Source organism: Dasypus novemcinctus, chromosome 3 (assembly GCF_030445035.2).
Source record: "Dasypus novemcinctus isolate mDasNov1 chromosome 3, mDasNov1.1.hap2, whole genome shotgun sequence".
In the NCBI taxonomy this organism is placed as follows: Eukaryota; Metazoa; Chordata; class Mammalia; order Cingulata; family Dasypodidae; genus Dasypus; species Dasypus novemcinctus.
In genome coordinates, this window is record NC_080675.1 from 105,317,197 (window position 1) to 105,331,564 (window position 14,368).

At 41.0% G+C, this 14,368-nt stretch overlaps 1 pseudogene; it reads left to right on the plus strand.

Annotated features, from left to right (window-relative positions):
- Window positions 1-6,678: 6,678 nt before the first annotated feature.
- Window positions 6,679-7,908, plus strand: LOC101446639 (peroxisome proliferator-activated receptor gamma pseudogene; annotated as a pseudogene).
- Window positions 7,909-14,368: the final 6,460 nt, after the last annotated feature.

Genomic DNA, 14,368 nt, shown 5'->3' on the forward strand with positions numbered 1-14,368 from the left:
AAAATCCATTCTGCCTATCTCTGCCTTTTGATTGTACACTTCAATCCATCTGCATTTAATGTAACATTGCATGTAATGTAATGAAAGTGTTTCAGTTTCCTAGACTGATTAAGCAAATAGCATGAAACAGCTTGGAATAAACAATGGGAATTTATTCACTCACTGTTTTGAGGCTGGGTAAATGTCCAAATCAAGGCATCATCAAGCCAATGCTTTCTCCCTGAAGACTGTGGCATTCTGGGGCTGGTTGCTGGTGATCCTTGGTTCCTCTGTCTCATGGAAAGGCACATGGCTGCATCTCCTGGTCTCTTCCTTCTTTTCCAGGTATTGTTTCAGCTCCTTGCTTCCTGTGGTTTTCTGTGTGTCTAAATTTCTTTCTCTAATTAAGGCCTATAGTAATAGAAATAAGACCCATCCTGATTGAGGAGGGCTACACCTTCTTAACTGAAGTAACCCCATCAAAAGCTCCTACCTTTAATGGATTCATACACAGGAATGGAGTACGTTTAAGAACACATTTTTCTGGGGTACATATAGCTTCAAACCCCCACAGCAGGACCTTATGCCATCTTGTTACTTTGTCTTAGTAAGTCTTATATCTTTTTTGACCCTTAATTCTTCCATTAATACCTACTTTCATATTTATTTGATTAGCTTTATATTGTACCATTTTGAGTCATTTCTCATTTCTTTCTGAATATATTTTTCAGGTATTTTCTTTATGGCTACTCTTGGGTTGAGGTTGAATGTCTTAATCTATAACAATCATATTTAATTTGATACCAACTTAATTTCAATAGTTTACACATACACTGTTCCTATATCCCTTTATCCCCCCCAACTTTTTTTTGCGCTTGTTATAACTTATATCTTTGCACATTGTATATCCAAGATCATAGATTAATCATTACTTCTTATGCATTTTTGCACCTATAAGAAGTAAAAAGTGGCATTGCATACCCAAAGATATGGTTTTAACATATGATTACCTTTACTGGATTTACTTCCTTATTCCAATTTGATCCACCGTCTAATCCAGGGGTTCTTATTGTTCCATGGACCCCTTTGTCAGTCAGGTAAAATGAATACTATGTAATTTATTTATTGTATGCATTCATAAGTGAAAGAAACGCTAGATTTCAGTTAAAGGTCAGAGAAAATAAAGATAATAAGTTATTTTTTTTTTTCAATTCAAGTTCACGGACCCCATGAAATCTTTCCAAGGACCCCTTAAAGGTATGTGGACCCCTGATTAAGAACCCTTGGTCTAGTCCCATGTTGTTCATTCATTGCTTTCCTCATATCCTATAGTTCTTTCTCCATGGCTTCCTTTAACTTCTTGAGCATATTTTTTTTTTTAAGATTTATTTTTTATTTATTTAATTCCCCTCCCCTCCCCCGGTTGTCTGTTTTCTGTGTCTTTTTGCTGCGTCTTGTTTCTTTGTCTGCTTCTGTTGTCGTCAGCGGCACAGGAAGTGTGGGCGGCGCCATTCCTGGGCAGGCTGCTCCCTCCTTCGCGCTGGGCGGCTCTCCTTATGGGTGCACTCCTTGCGCGTGGGGCTCCACTACGCGGGGGACACCTCTGTGTGGCACGGCACTCCTTGCGCGCATCAGCACTGCACATGGGCCAGCTCCACACGGGTCAAGGAGGCCCGGGGCTTGAACCGCGGGCCTCCCATGTGGTAGACGGATGCCCTAACCACTGGGCCAAAGTCCGTTTCCCTTCTTGAGCATATTAAGGATCATTTTTTAGAAGTCTTTTTTCAGTAAGGCCAAAGTTTGGTCCTTTTCATTGAAAGTATCTGGATATTTATTTTGTTCCTTTTCATGGGCCATCATTTCCTATTTCTTTGTCTTCTAATCTTTTTTGCACATGGTACATTTAATATTTCAAAGTGTTAACTCAGGGATTTAGTCACTGGACTATTTCTTAAAGTTTGTTCCAGCTAGTGTTATGATGGAGATTTTCTTGAATGCCAGAATTGATTAGCTAATCCAAACAAACAAACCAAAGCAAAAAGTACCTCTCACAGTCTTAGCAAATTGGCTCTTCTTTGGCTAGTGGTCTCCTTCAGAGTTTAGCCCTCCTATCGAGAAGTTAAGCCTGAGACAAATGTAAAGGGCAGGGGATTCTGGCTGTCTTACCTGAGCCTGTGCGGAACTCAGAGCCAACTTCTATTCCTGGGCTTGCTGGTAGTCTTTGGATTCCCTGGTCTGCAGTTACAAGAGTTTAAGTGAATGCTGCCTCTAATCCCTTTGAAGTAGACTTTCAGCCCCTCCTGGATGCTTTCTCATGTGACTTAATTCAGGTAGTCCTTTGCCCCAGACTACTTCAATTTAGTTGTTTCTCACACAGTCCCAGCTGTCTGCAAGCCACTGCCCCACCCTCAGGAGAGCGGCAAGCCTGGGACAAGTTCCTTGGCAGCTCCTCAGACTTTCATTTGAGAGATTGGCACTGACATACATGCATCCAGTATGCACACAGGGACCGCTCTGCTCCTTTTGGAACAGGGTCAGGGACCTACAATGGGAGCACAAGCTCGCTCTACCCTACATTGTGGAAGGAGCCAGTAAGGGCGCCAGAAGCTTCTAAGACTTTTGAAGCTGTGTTTTCTTGATCCAGCACTTGCCCAGTTAATGTAGCCCTTTAACAGTTTTCCATAGTTTGGAGGAAGGTTAAGATTCCTCTGCCATCTCTGCCAGAAGGGGTTTGGAATAATGGCCATACTCAGAGCTGGCTCCCAATAATCTTTATGTAGCTAATTGAAAGCAGTGATCAGGGATCAGACCCCTGGAGTTTGTAGGACTAGTCTTTATGTCCCTCCCTGTCACCAGCAAGCTGCAGCAGGAGCCTGAGCTCTGTCCCCATGACTGCCCACCATGAGGCTGGGACATGTGGGATTATAGCCACTGCAGAGAGGATGGAATTCACCGGCATTTACTGCAATTTACCAGCCTCTTCCTCCTGTTCCCTCCTTGTTGCTGCATAATGTTCCACTGGACTCCAGAGTTTCAAAACAGTTGATTCAAGGAAGCAGACTTGGCCCAGTTGTTAGGGCATCCGTCTACCACATGGGAGGTCCGCGGTTCAAACCCGGGGCCTCCTTGATACGTGTGGAGCTGGCCCACGCACAGTGCTGATGCACGTAAGGAGTGCCCTGCCACGCAAGGGTGTTCCCCGCATAGGGGAGCCCCACGAGCAGGGAGTGCACTCCGTGAGGAGAGATACCCAGCAAGAAAGAAAGTTCAGCCTGCCCAGGAATGGCGCGGCACACACGGAGGGAGAGCTGGCACAAACAAAAAGAAATACAGATTCCCATGCTGCTGACAACAGAAGCGGACAAAGAAAAACACGCAGCAAATAGACACAGAGAACAGACAACTGGGGCTGGGGTGGGGGGGGGGGGGGAATAAATAAATAAATCTTTTTTAAAAAAGCTTAAATGGTGTAGATTTCTATAAAAAACAAAACAAAACAATTGACTCAAACACTTCCTGCCAGTACAATAGTAGTTTTGGTGGAAGGACTGATTCCTGGAGCTTCCTACTCGGCCTTTTTCCCACAATCTTTTCTTGTCTTATAAACTTTTTATTATGGAAATTTTCAAACACACACAAAGTAGAGAGAATAGGATAATGAACTCCCATGTACCTATCCACCAGTTTCAACCATTATCCACATTCACCATTTTTGTTTCTTGCTGGCCTTTTAAGAGGTGGACACTCAGAATGAAAAGCAAGCATTGTAGGATTTGAAACTGTGATAGTGGAGTCTCTGGTATGATTGTGCAATTATCCCCCATGACAAACTGCAGGAAAAGAAGAAATGCTGATCTTAAGAGGCTCAGATGCAGAGAGCTTTGTGGTCCACAGTGCAGTTTGAGGTGGGAGAACAGATTAGATCACCACGACAGTCTGGATTTTTACAGCTGCAGTGGAAAATGCAAAATGTTGGAAGATCCTGTAAAAGAAATGCAAAAGATAGCCTCTCCCTTCCCACCTAGACATACTGCTTGTTTACAATAACTTGGTAAATCAGATGTTACCCTTTGAGGTATGGTCTTGGAGGCCTTAGGATCACAATTCATCTGTTTTGATCTCACTCTCATCCTCTCCTGGTTAATGATTTACAAGCTACACCTTGGTAATGGCTAAGGGACCCTCTCCCTCTGTTCTCCTTACAGGCAGGAAGTCATCTTGAGCCTGGGGACAAGTCCATTACCCCTGTTAGAGCTGTACCCAGGATACTGTCAGGAGCTGACCAGAGCTTTGTTCAGTGAGATGGCAGGTCCCCAGCCTGACACTCTGCTGACAGCTGCTGTTTCCCTTGTCTCTCTCTCCCTCATGCCAGAAGGACATTTATGTAAGCATCACTGACTGTGCTGAGTAAACCAAGACAAGAAACTAAATGGCTGGACTCAGCAGGGTAGTTGAATGTATCTTCCTCACACTGAAGGAGCACAGCCCCAGAACTGCCAGTATGAGCTATCATCACTCTCAGGAGATTCCAGTCCCAGGACTATTTCTTCCCATCATGTCTCTTTGGTGCCCACGACTTATTTCTGAGGTGGAGGCAGCTGCCAGCTCTAATACCTGTATCACAGGGGAGTTGTGAGGATCAAATGAGATTGTGAATGGGGAGGTGTTCTGTTAACTACCAAGTGCCGTGCAGTGGAAAAAGACTGTTGTTTCCACTACTCTTCTGCAGGATACCTGAGGGCCTGCCTTCCACACCCAGTCATACCTTTTTTTAGCCTGCAAGTTAGGCCTTTTTCCTGAGGAAGAGCACTTCATTCAGGATCTATTTCTGAATGGCAGCTGTGCCTGAAAAGAATCCACCAATATTTATAATTCACATGCTAAAATGTGTCAAACATATTTAGCAAGTGCTCCATGAATTCCTTGTGCCTAGCAACCAAAAGAGAAAAAGCAACATATGGAATTTGTGGTTATTTGCTATCAATTTGATCTGAATGAACAAATTTACCATTTTTCCACATGGTACAATTATCATTGCCTGTTTGTGTGGGTAAATAATGCTCTTATTTGAGTTTTATTAGTTATTTCAATACTTTCAAAACGAAATCTTTATTCCTAGCAAAGAGAGAGAACTGTTGAACCTAGTACATACTTCCTCTAACATTCCAGCACATTTTTCAATGCCCCTACCTTTTCCAATTCAAAACCCTTGAACTTCAAGATTCTTTCTACCCCACTGGGTACATTGTGTCAGGCGTCACAGCAGTAACAATTTTCTCCATAGAAAAGCCTGTGGCCATTAACTCTATCTTAAGCAGTGAACTCTGTCCATGATTCTGAGTAGATGGAAAGCAGAGAGAAAAAACTAATGATTTGAAAGGTGCCTTAGCTACAAGGTGGCAGATTTCAAGCAATCCTAGGTGCTGGAAGATGGAATGGACTCTCTCAAAGGGAACCATCATCAGCAATTTATTCCTCTGAGTCAAGCATTAATCTTTTCTTATGGCTTTTTTTCTTTTAAAAGGAGTAATGAGAAAAAAGTTTCATCTTTAGAATGAAAGAACTTACAAAGGGTTGTTTGTTTTTTCCTCTCTGGAGAGAGACAAGATGGAAACAATATGCATCATTGAGTGAAAATTAAAAAAAAAAAAAAAAAAGGAAGGAAATACCTATGAGAAACTGGCACATACCACAATTATTTGGAGCCAAATTTGACAAATGCAGACACATTATGGAATTTCTCATGTATTTGTGGGATATGCCTTACAAATATTTTCTTCCAATCATCTTGCAACCTTACCTGGCCTATCACAATTTAGATTCTCTCTTCACAGCCATCCACTGCCTCTTAGGCATGTACTCCACACTTACCCAACTCCACACACAAAAATATAGAACTTCTAAGATTGTTGGTGGAGGGTAAAATTCAACTAAAAGTCTTCTCCCTCTTTAACTGTCAGTGACTAGAGCTCTTACCACGGGGCTTCCACCTCCTCCTGCTCCCTTAAGCCTATTTTAAGTTTCTGGGGGCAACAAAGTTGTTGCAAGGCTTTGCCACCAGACAGGCATGACTCTCTTTGTGGCCTTGGGCAGGTCAGCACTTAGCTTCTGATCTTCCACTTGCCAGCTGGGCCTGAACTTACCTTCATCTTAAGAAGAATGCATTAGCTATAACAAAAACAAAGTGACTAGCACAGAGCATGGCATACAGTAGACTGGGCTAGCTATTATAGTTTGTTTGAACCCACTGTATGAGAAGATTTTCATGAATGAACGGTTTTCAAAGCTGGGTTTAGTGACAGAGGCTCAGACAGTGTTAAACTCCATACTTTCCACCAAATGCAGTAAGTATAAATTATTGTAAGAATTTTAAGTTAAACATATTTTACATATACTATATATTATAGTTATATCATATTTAAATATTATAAATTAAATATATTATATTTGTATAAAATGCATACTAAAATTAAATTCAGACCCGCCCTGTCTGGAGCCTCATCAGGCAGGCCAGGCGCAGATCACTGGAAGCCTGATCCCAAGCCCGAGCCGGAGCCATCGCCTGGGACATTCTCGGCTACTGTGGGGACACCAGGCACCATGGCGCCCCTGCTGATTCTAAAGAAGCCAATTTTAAACCACAGGTTCACATCAAGAAGGACATTTCTCAAGCGAGGTTCATCCTTTAATGGAATTACTATGGTTGACAAAGAGATGCCATTTTGGCTAACCAATTTTGAAACCAACTCTGCAGATCTTTCTGTAATGGATAACCACTCCCACTCCTTTGACATCAAGTCCTTCATCACTGCTGATTTCTCCAGCATTTGTACTCCACACTATAAAGGCATTCCTTTCACAAGAGCTGACCCCATAGTTGCTGATTTTATTACCTGAAGCTTCAAGAGCACAGAAGTGCAATCAAAATTGAGCTTACATCCCTACCTTATTATTCTGTTAAGACTCGGCTCTACAGTAAGACTCAAAAAGAGCCTTCCAACTCCCTCAGGGCAATTGAATCCTGGGCAATTGAAGCGATAAAGCTTCCGGATTCCACTATGGAGTTTGTACTGGTGAAGCATGCAAGGGTTTCTTCCAGAGGACAATCAGATTGAAGCTTATTTATAATGGGAAGGAATTTAGCTGTCGGAGCCACCAAAAAAAGGTAGAAATAAATGTCAGTACTGTTGATTTCAGAAATGCCTTGCTGTGGGATGTCATCTAATGTGAGTAGGTTTGGGCAGATACAACAGACCAAGAAGGAGAAGCTGTTGGCATAGATCTTCAGTGATATAGACCAGCTGAATCCAGAGTCTGCTGATCTCCTGGTCCTTGCAAAACATTTGTAGGACTCATACATAAAATCCTTCCTGCTGACCAAAGCAAAGCAGGGGAGAGATCTTGACAGGAAAGACAACAGATGAATCACTCATTGTTATTGGTGACAGGAATTCTTAATGATGGGAGAAGACAAGATCAAGTTGAATTACATCACGACACTGCAGGAGCAGAGCAAAGAGGTGGCCATCCACATGTTCCAGGGGTGTCAGTTTTGGTAGGTGGAAGCTGTACAAGAGATCACATTCTCTTAAGAAAAGATTCCTGGCTTTGTAAACCTTGATTTGAGTGACCAAGTAACTCTCTTAAAAATACTGTGTCAGTGAGATCATATACATGATGCTGGCCTCCTTGATGAACAGAGATGGAGTCCTCATCTCAGACGACCAAGGAGTCATAACATGGGTGTTTATAAAAGAGCCATATAATGCCCTCTGATGACTTTATGGGGCCCACGTTTGAGTTTGCTATGAAGTTCAATGCCCTGGACTGAGATGACAGAGACTTGGAATATTTAGAATTGTCATGATTCTCAGTGGAGGCAGATTCAGTTATGGAGTGTTTCTGAGAAATCTCGACTGGTTACCATAAATGGGGAAGGCTAGTCAAAGTAAGTAAATAACTAGCAGCAGGGAGATACCAGTGTGCTAAAAAACAAACAAACAAGCAAACAAAACAAACAAAGGTAGCCTACCTGCATAAGCTCTCTGCATTGTCACCATCCAGCTACCCAACCCCCACCCAAACACATTTACTTTCTTTGCCTGATTTCCCACCTACTCTTTCCTGTTGAACCTGAGGGATCTGTGAAGGCAGACTTTGAAACAAAGGCTAATAATGCATTAACTGAGGCTCCCACCCACTGATTGTGAGACCCTCAAAGGTTGACACAGTCTCTTCCTCATCCTGTGTCCAATATAGGCTACAGTAGCAGAGTGTGGGGTTCAGAGTATGGACAGGTAAATACAGCAGGTAACTACAAATTAAACTACTAGACACCATTACGTTTTTATCAGAATGGCTAAAACTAACAAGACTGACCATAGCAAGTGTTGGCGAGGATGTGGAACAACTAGAATTCTCTTATACTGCTAATGGGAAGGCAAAATGGTACAGCCACTTTGGAAAACACTTCGGCAGTTTATTGTCAAGTTAAACATACACTTTACCATATGACTCAGCCATCCACTCCTAGGTATCTTCACAAGTGAAATGAAAACATAAGTTATCACAGAGATTTGTCCACAAATGTTCAGAGCAGCCATATTCATAATAGTCCCCAAAGTGGAAACAACTTAAATGCCCACCAGCAGATGAAAGGATAAATGAAATGTGGTATATACATACAGTGGAATATTATTCACCCACAAAAGGGAATGAAGTACTGATACAAGCTACAATGTGGATGAACCTTGAAAACAGTTTGCTAAGTGAAAGAAGCTAGACACAAAAGGCCACATATTGTGGGATTCCATTTATATGAAATGTCCAAAATAGGGAGATCTACAGAGACAGAAAGTAGATTCATGTTTGCCAAGGGCCTAGGAGGAAGGAGAAATGGAGAATAACTGCTTGGTGGGTACACTGCTTCTTTTTTTGTTCTGTTTTCTTTTCATTTTTAGGAGGCACCAGGAACTGAACCCAGGACCTCCCATGTGGGAAGCAGATGCTCAACCACAAGAATCCCATCTGCTCCCCAAACCAAAAAGGTTTTTTTTGAAGATCATGAACAAGAATTCTAAAATTGTGGTGATAGTTGTACAACTCAGTGACTGCACTAAAAACCATTGAACTGTACATTTTAAAAGAATGAATTGTATGCTATGTGAATTATATCTCAAGAAAGCTGTTAGAAATACAAATAAATTAAATTTTCCCAAAACCTACCACTCAGGTAGGTATATTCCATCCAGATTTTCCTACATGCAAATATATATAGGTAAAAATGAGTTCATACCATACTTAGTACCCTGTAATCTCTGACGCTCAGGTTTCTTTTCTCTAAAAGGACTTCAGGGGTTGGTATGGTTACCAAATGCATTATTGCATATAAAAGCTCTTAATAAGCACTCAATAAATATAAGCCATTTGGTTTTCATTAAGTGATACATGAGTCCCTGAGGACATGCTATATGCCAAACACTGTCTATAAGTGCCTCCTATCTATTAATAAAATAAATGTGTCCATTAGTAGTGCTCCAAAAGTCCACAAATAAAACTTGTCAGCTCCCCCTTCTCCTCACCAAAAGCCAAGATCAGAGGCATGGATAATAACAACAATAATATTTTTCAAATACTATTTAAAGAGCACAATCTGAAATAGCTTTGCAAACTCTAAAGGGTCCAGTATTAGAAGCAGCAGAACATTCTAGAAACTAAGATTTAGGTTTAGAGCAGGCATCATTTCCACTGTGGTTCTGTGCTTGGCTACTTGATATTGAAGAATAAGCTTCTCTAACCCTTATTTTCTCATCTGTACAATAGGATTCTTTTCTAACCTATCCATCTAATAAGGTTGTTGTGGGAGGATCATTTGAGAACACTGGTGAGAGCATCTTGTTAGATACTATAAAGGGCTTGACAATCACCTAGAGTCTCATTAATAGTAATACTCATTATTATAATAAATCAATAACATTTATTGAGCACATACTATGTATCAGGCACTGTGAAAAGCTTTTTATGAACATAAACCAAATTAAAAATTTATAATTACCCAATGAGATGGGTGTTTGTATTACCCCCATTTAACAGATCTAGAAACAAGTTTAGCAAGTCTATGTAGCTGGCCAGATCACACAGCTGTAAAGTGAGTTGAGGCACAACTCAGTGACCGACCCATAGTTGAGGCTTAGTAAATATTTGCAAATGAGAGCATCAAAATTTAATCATGTGACACTACTATTAATAGTTTTATAGGTCATTTTGACCCTAAAGCCCTGTAACCACCCTCCAACTGCCTCTCATTCTCCTGTTTTCCCTCATTCAATGCCTATGACTCCAGAGCATCCCCAAGCACATGCTAGATAGCCCAGTACAGAGATCTATTCCCCAAAAATATGTAGAGACATGAAGTTATAGTTTGCCTTCCAATTTTCTTAAAACATTGTTTTTTTCTACCCACCACACATCTCCCCTCTCCCCTTGCTCCTTAAAAAAGAAATCATGACATCATTGTATTTTCTCACCTGGGAAAGTCTTTTTAAGTACCAGCCACCCTCATTTCAACACCCTGGGACCCCAGGAGTGCCAGAGAAAGGTGTGGTAAGGAGAGCAAATATATCAGAGTGAGGAATAAATGCCTGCCTTGCTCATTAGCACCCAGACACAGAGAAGGAAACTGCTATTTTTATCAAATGTACCTTTGCCTAAATAAATTTCAAAGTAATTTGATAGAAAAAGGTTTCCTTTGGAAATTTTTGTTCCTTCTAATAAGGACTGACTGTCTTATGTAGTCTTTCTAGCCTGGTTTTATACCTCAGACGTTTTACAGACGTGGTGTAGGAAAGACACCTGTGCACGTTTTTATATCTGTTGCTTTATGAAGTTTCCATCTCAGCCACTTGCCTTTTGATTCTAGCCTAGGCATGGGACTGACAAGAAGCATGTAAAACTTCTGTGGCTGTGGTGGAGGACCACCTCTGTGACCGTTGGTTAGGACTTCACCTCTTCTCTGTGATTCACCAGCTGGGTTTGGATCACTCAGTGTGGTTCCAGTGATGTGATTCCTTTTGCCAAGTTCATGACCAGTGTATGAGCAGGCCTCCAGAATTTAAGCATGCCTATTTTTTAACTACTCACTACTTGGCCATCATTTTATGAGTATTCCAGGGTCCTACCACTGACTTGGTTGTGCATCGTGTTCGTTCTCAACCCTTGGGCCAAGATTTCATTAAACTCATGAGCCACAGCTATTCAGAGTCTCTGTGAGGACACCTTGTATTTGAAAAAATAGCTCACATTGTACACATACACACAAACACGCATGCACACTGAGTGTTTTCAATGAAAGACGAAATGAACCTAAGAAAATGCTTGTCCTTCTGTCCTTCCCCAAAAAAGCAAATTTTAGGAGACTTTCTGAGTCTTCCTGTCTTATAAATTACTTATGCCAGAATCTCAGAAATTACATGCTTCTTGAACATTCTCATTAACTAATAAAATTCTCATATGGACCTTTTGAAGAGTGATTTAGCACAAGGTATAAAAAATTTTCAGAAGTGCCCACTTATTAATTCATCTATCCTAAGTAAGCAATCTGGTAAATGTGCAAAGATGTACACTCCACTATTGTGTATAAGAGTGAAAACTGGAAACAAGCCAGATATCCAAAAATAGGAAATGGCTCAAATACATTGTGGTACCACCATGTCATAGAACATTTATCCATTAATCAAAAACATGCTGTAGGGAGCAAATATAGCTTAAGTGATTGAGTGCCTGCTTCCCATATATGAGTTCCCAGGTTCAATCCCTGGTACGTCCTAAAAACAAACAAAACAAGCAAATGAAAAAACCAGCTCTCATTGGGCAACAGATGTAGTTCAGTGGCTTCCCACGTACAAGGTCTTGGGTTCAATCCCTTGTACCTTTTTAAAAAAAATTTTTTTAAAGACACGTTGTAGGGTATTTGTTGACATGGAGAAACTTAACCATCTATCTCTAAGTGGATAAAAAGGCTACAAAACAATATGTACACTGTGGTGCTCTCTGGAAAACTTAAATCTATGGTTCTATGCATATCAATCTATTTATCTCTACCTATCTTCTCTAACTAATAAGAGTTCTGCAAAGGAATACACCAAAGAACAGACAAAACATGTTAACAATGGTTTTCTCTGAATGACAGTTTTTTTGTTTTGCTTTTCCCTTTGTAATTAGGGAAAAAAATACAAATGTTATTTTTTAAAAGGAAAAGTGATGTTCTTTATTTCCTCTCTTATTTCTTGGATCATGGAAATTAGCTAAGGAAAGGATCACATGTCAAGCCTGGCTGAGTCTCCAGAATTTTTATTTCAGCTTCCATTTGGTTTGTAGTCTAGGTAAAAACATTCTGCTGTAACTGCACTGAAAAATATCACAGGTCCCAAGAGACCAAGACCAAAATCTTTCCCTAAAGACTGGGTTTTTCAAGACATTTTCTTACACCCTTTTTATAAGTATAGGAAACCACTCCCTCTCCCCATTGAGATGGCTCCCTTATCTGTCTGCTTGTTGTCTGCTCATTGTCTCTGCTCATTCTGTTTACTCATGGTTTTCTTCTTGTGTCTGCTCATTATCACTACTCATTGTGTCTGCTCGTTGTCTGCTTGCCTTCTTTAAGAGGCACTGAGAACTGAACCTGTGGCCTCCCATGTGGGAGGCAGACACCCCATTGCTTGAGCCACATTCATTCCCAGAAACCACTTTTTGAGAATGCATACATTTCCCTCTTCACACTTCTAGGTTTCTCCCTTGACAATCTAAAGCTTAATATTTGATGAATCAAGAAGCCATCTAGAGTTGAAAGTGTCCTGACTATAAGTCACAGAATTGGGTTTAGTACCAGTTATGTCAAAATTAACTGTGGTTTTGGTCAATTCATCAAAAGTGAGGTTCTGAGTTCATAAGTACATCCCATTCTGTCTACTTTGTCCATTCTTTAGACAGAAGTTGCAAAGACCAAATAAGCTAATACTTGGGAAAAAAGTGAGAAAAACGTCTATTCAAGTGCTTACTCTTGCCATCATACTTGTTACTAATATTGAATGCCTGCATTACTGAAAAAAAAAAGTAGTAGATGATGTTGTAGTTTGACTTTAGTTTCTGGAGAGGGAGAAAGAATATCCCTGAAGTCCATGTTATCATGTTATCCTTGGTCTACAGCATCAAGTGAGGTTATATTCTTATTTTTTTAAAAAAGAAAAGGTTTGCCTTTATGATGTCAGTTGTATATCATCTTCTTGCTTCTCTTGAAGAAGACTCTAGAGCTCTATTGAGCATGCTCTTTTTCATCCGTTATTAGAATCTCTTACCTATGCCTCTTTTCCCTGTAAAGAAGGACCTGTTCCAAGCTGCTTCTTTTGGTTTTCTCTTATGTGTTTTCTGTACTTTCAGTGCCTTATTCATAGCTGAGCACACACAAGTCCTATATACATTACATGTGTGCTGAAAAAAATGAGTCAAGTTGGTGAGTACCTTCTTTTTTTTTAAAGATTTATTTTATTTTTATTATTTCTCTCCACCCCCTCATTGTTTGCACTTGCTGTGTCTGTGCATCTTCCTTGCTTCTTTAGGAGGCACCAGGAGCCAAATTCAGGACCTCCAATGTGGAAGGGAGGTGCCCAATCACTTGAGCTACCTCTGTTCCCTGCTTTGTTGTGTCTGACATTATGTTTTTCTTTCTGTGTCTCTTGTTGTGTAGCTTGCCACACCTGCCCATTGTATCAGCTTGCTATCTTCTTTAGGAGGCACTGGGAACTGAACCAGGGACCTCCCAGGTGGTAGCCAGGAGCTTAAGCACTTGAGCCACATCCACTTCCCAGAGCACCTTCTTTTAAGCAGAGCATCATGCTGGAAAAAATGAAGGAGGACAAAAGCTTCTAAACAGCACTGGGAAATGCTGACTAATGAGCATGCAGCATAGGGTATGCATGGACTCCTGCAAGAGAGAAAAAAGAGTCTGTCCATCATGTTAGTCAAGAGTTTTCAAAGAAACAGCAAAGAGGGGTTGGTAAGAAGGGTCCAAGCTGCTCCCAGAGAGAGACACACAGCCTCAGACATACATAAAACTTGGGACTGAGGTCATAGGTCAGACTAGAGTTAATCCTCTAGTCTGGAGTAAGCCCAGGAATACGGTGCAGCAGAGTTCTTTAGGCCACATGCTTAACCAAGAAGAGATTTCCTCATCTTGCACATTGTGCATGAGTCTCACAAACCATGGTTGGGAAGATCTGGACTAGGAGTCAGGGGATTTTGACTTTGCCAGCCACTGCTAATGATCTTTGTACAGCCCAGGCCAAGCCATCCTTTCCTGATAACTTCAGAAGTCCATTCTCCTAAACCCACCAAC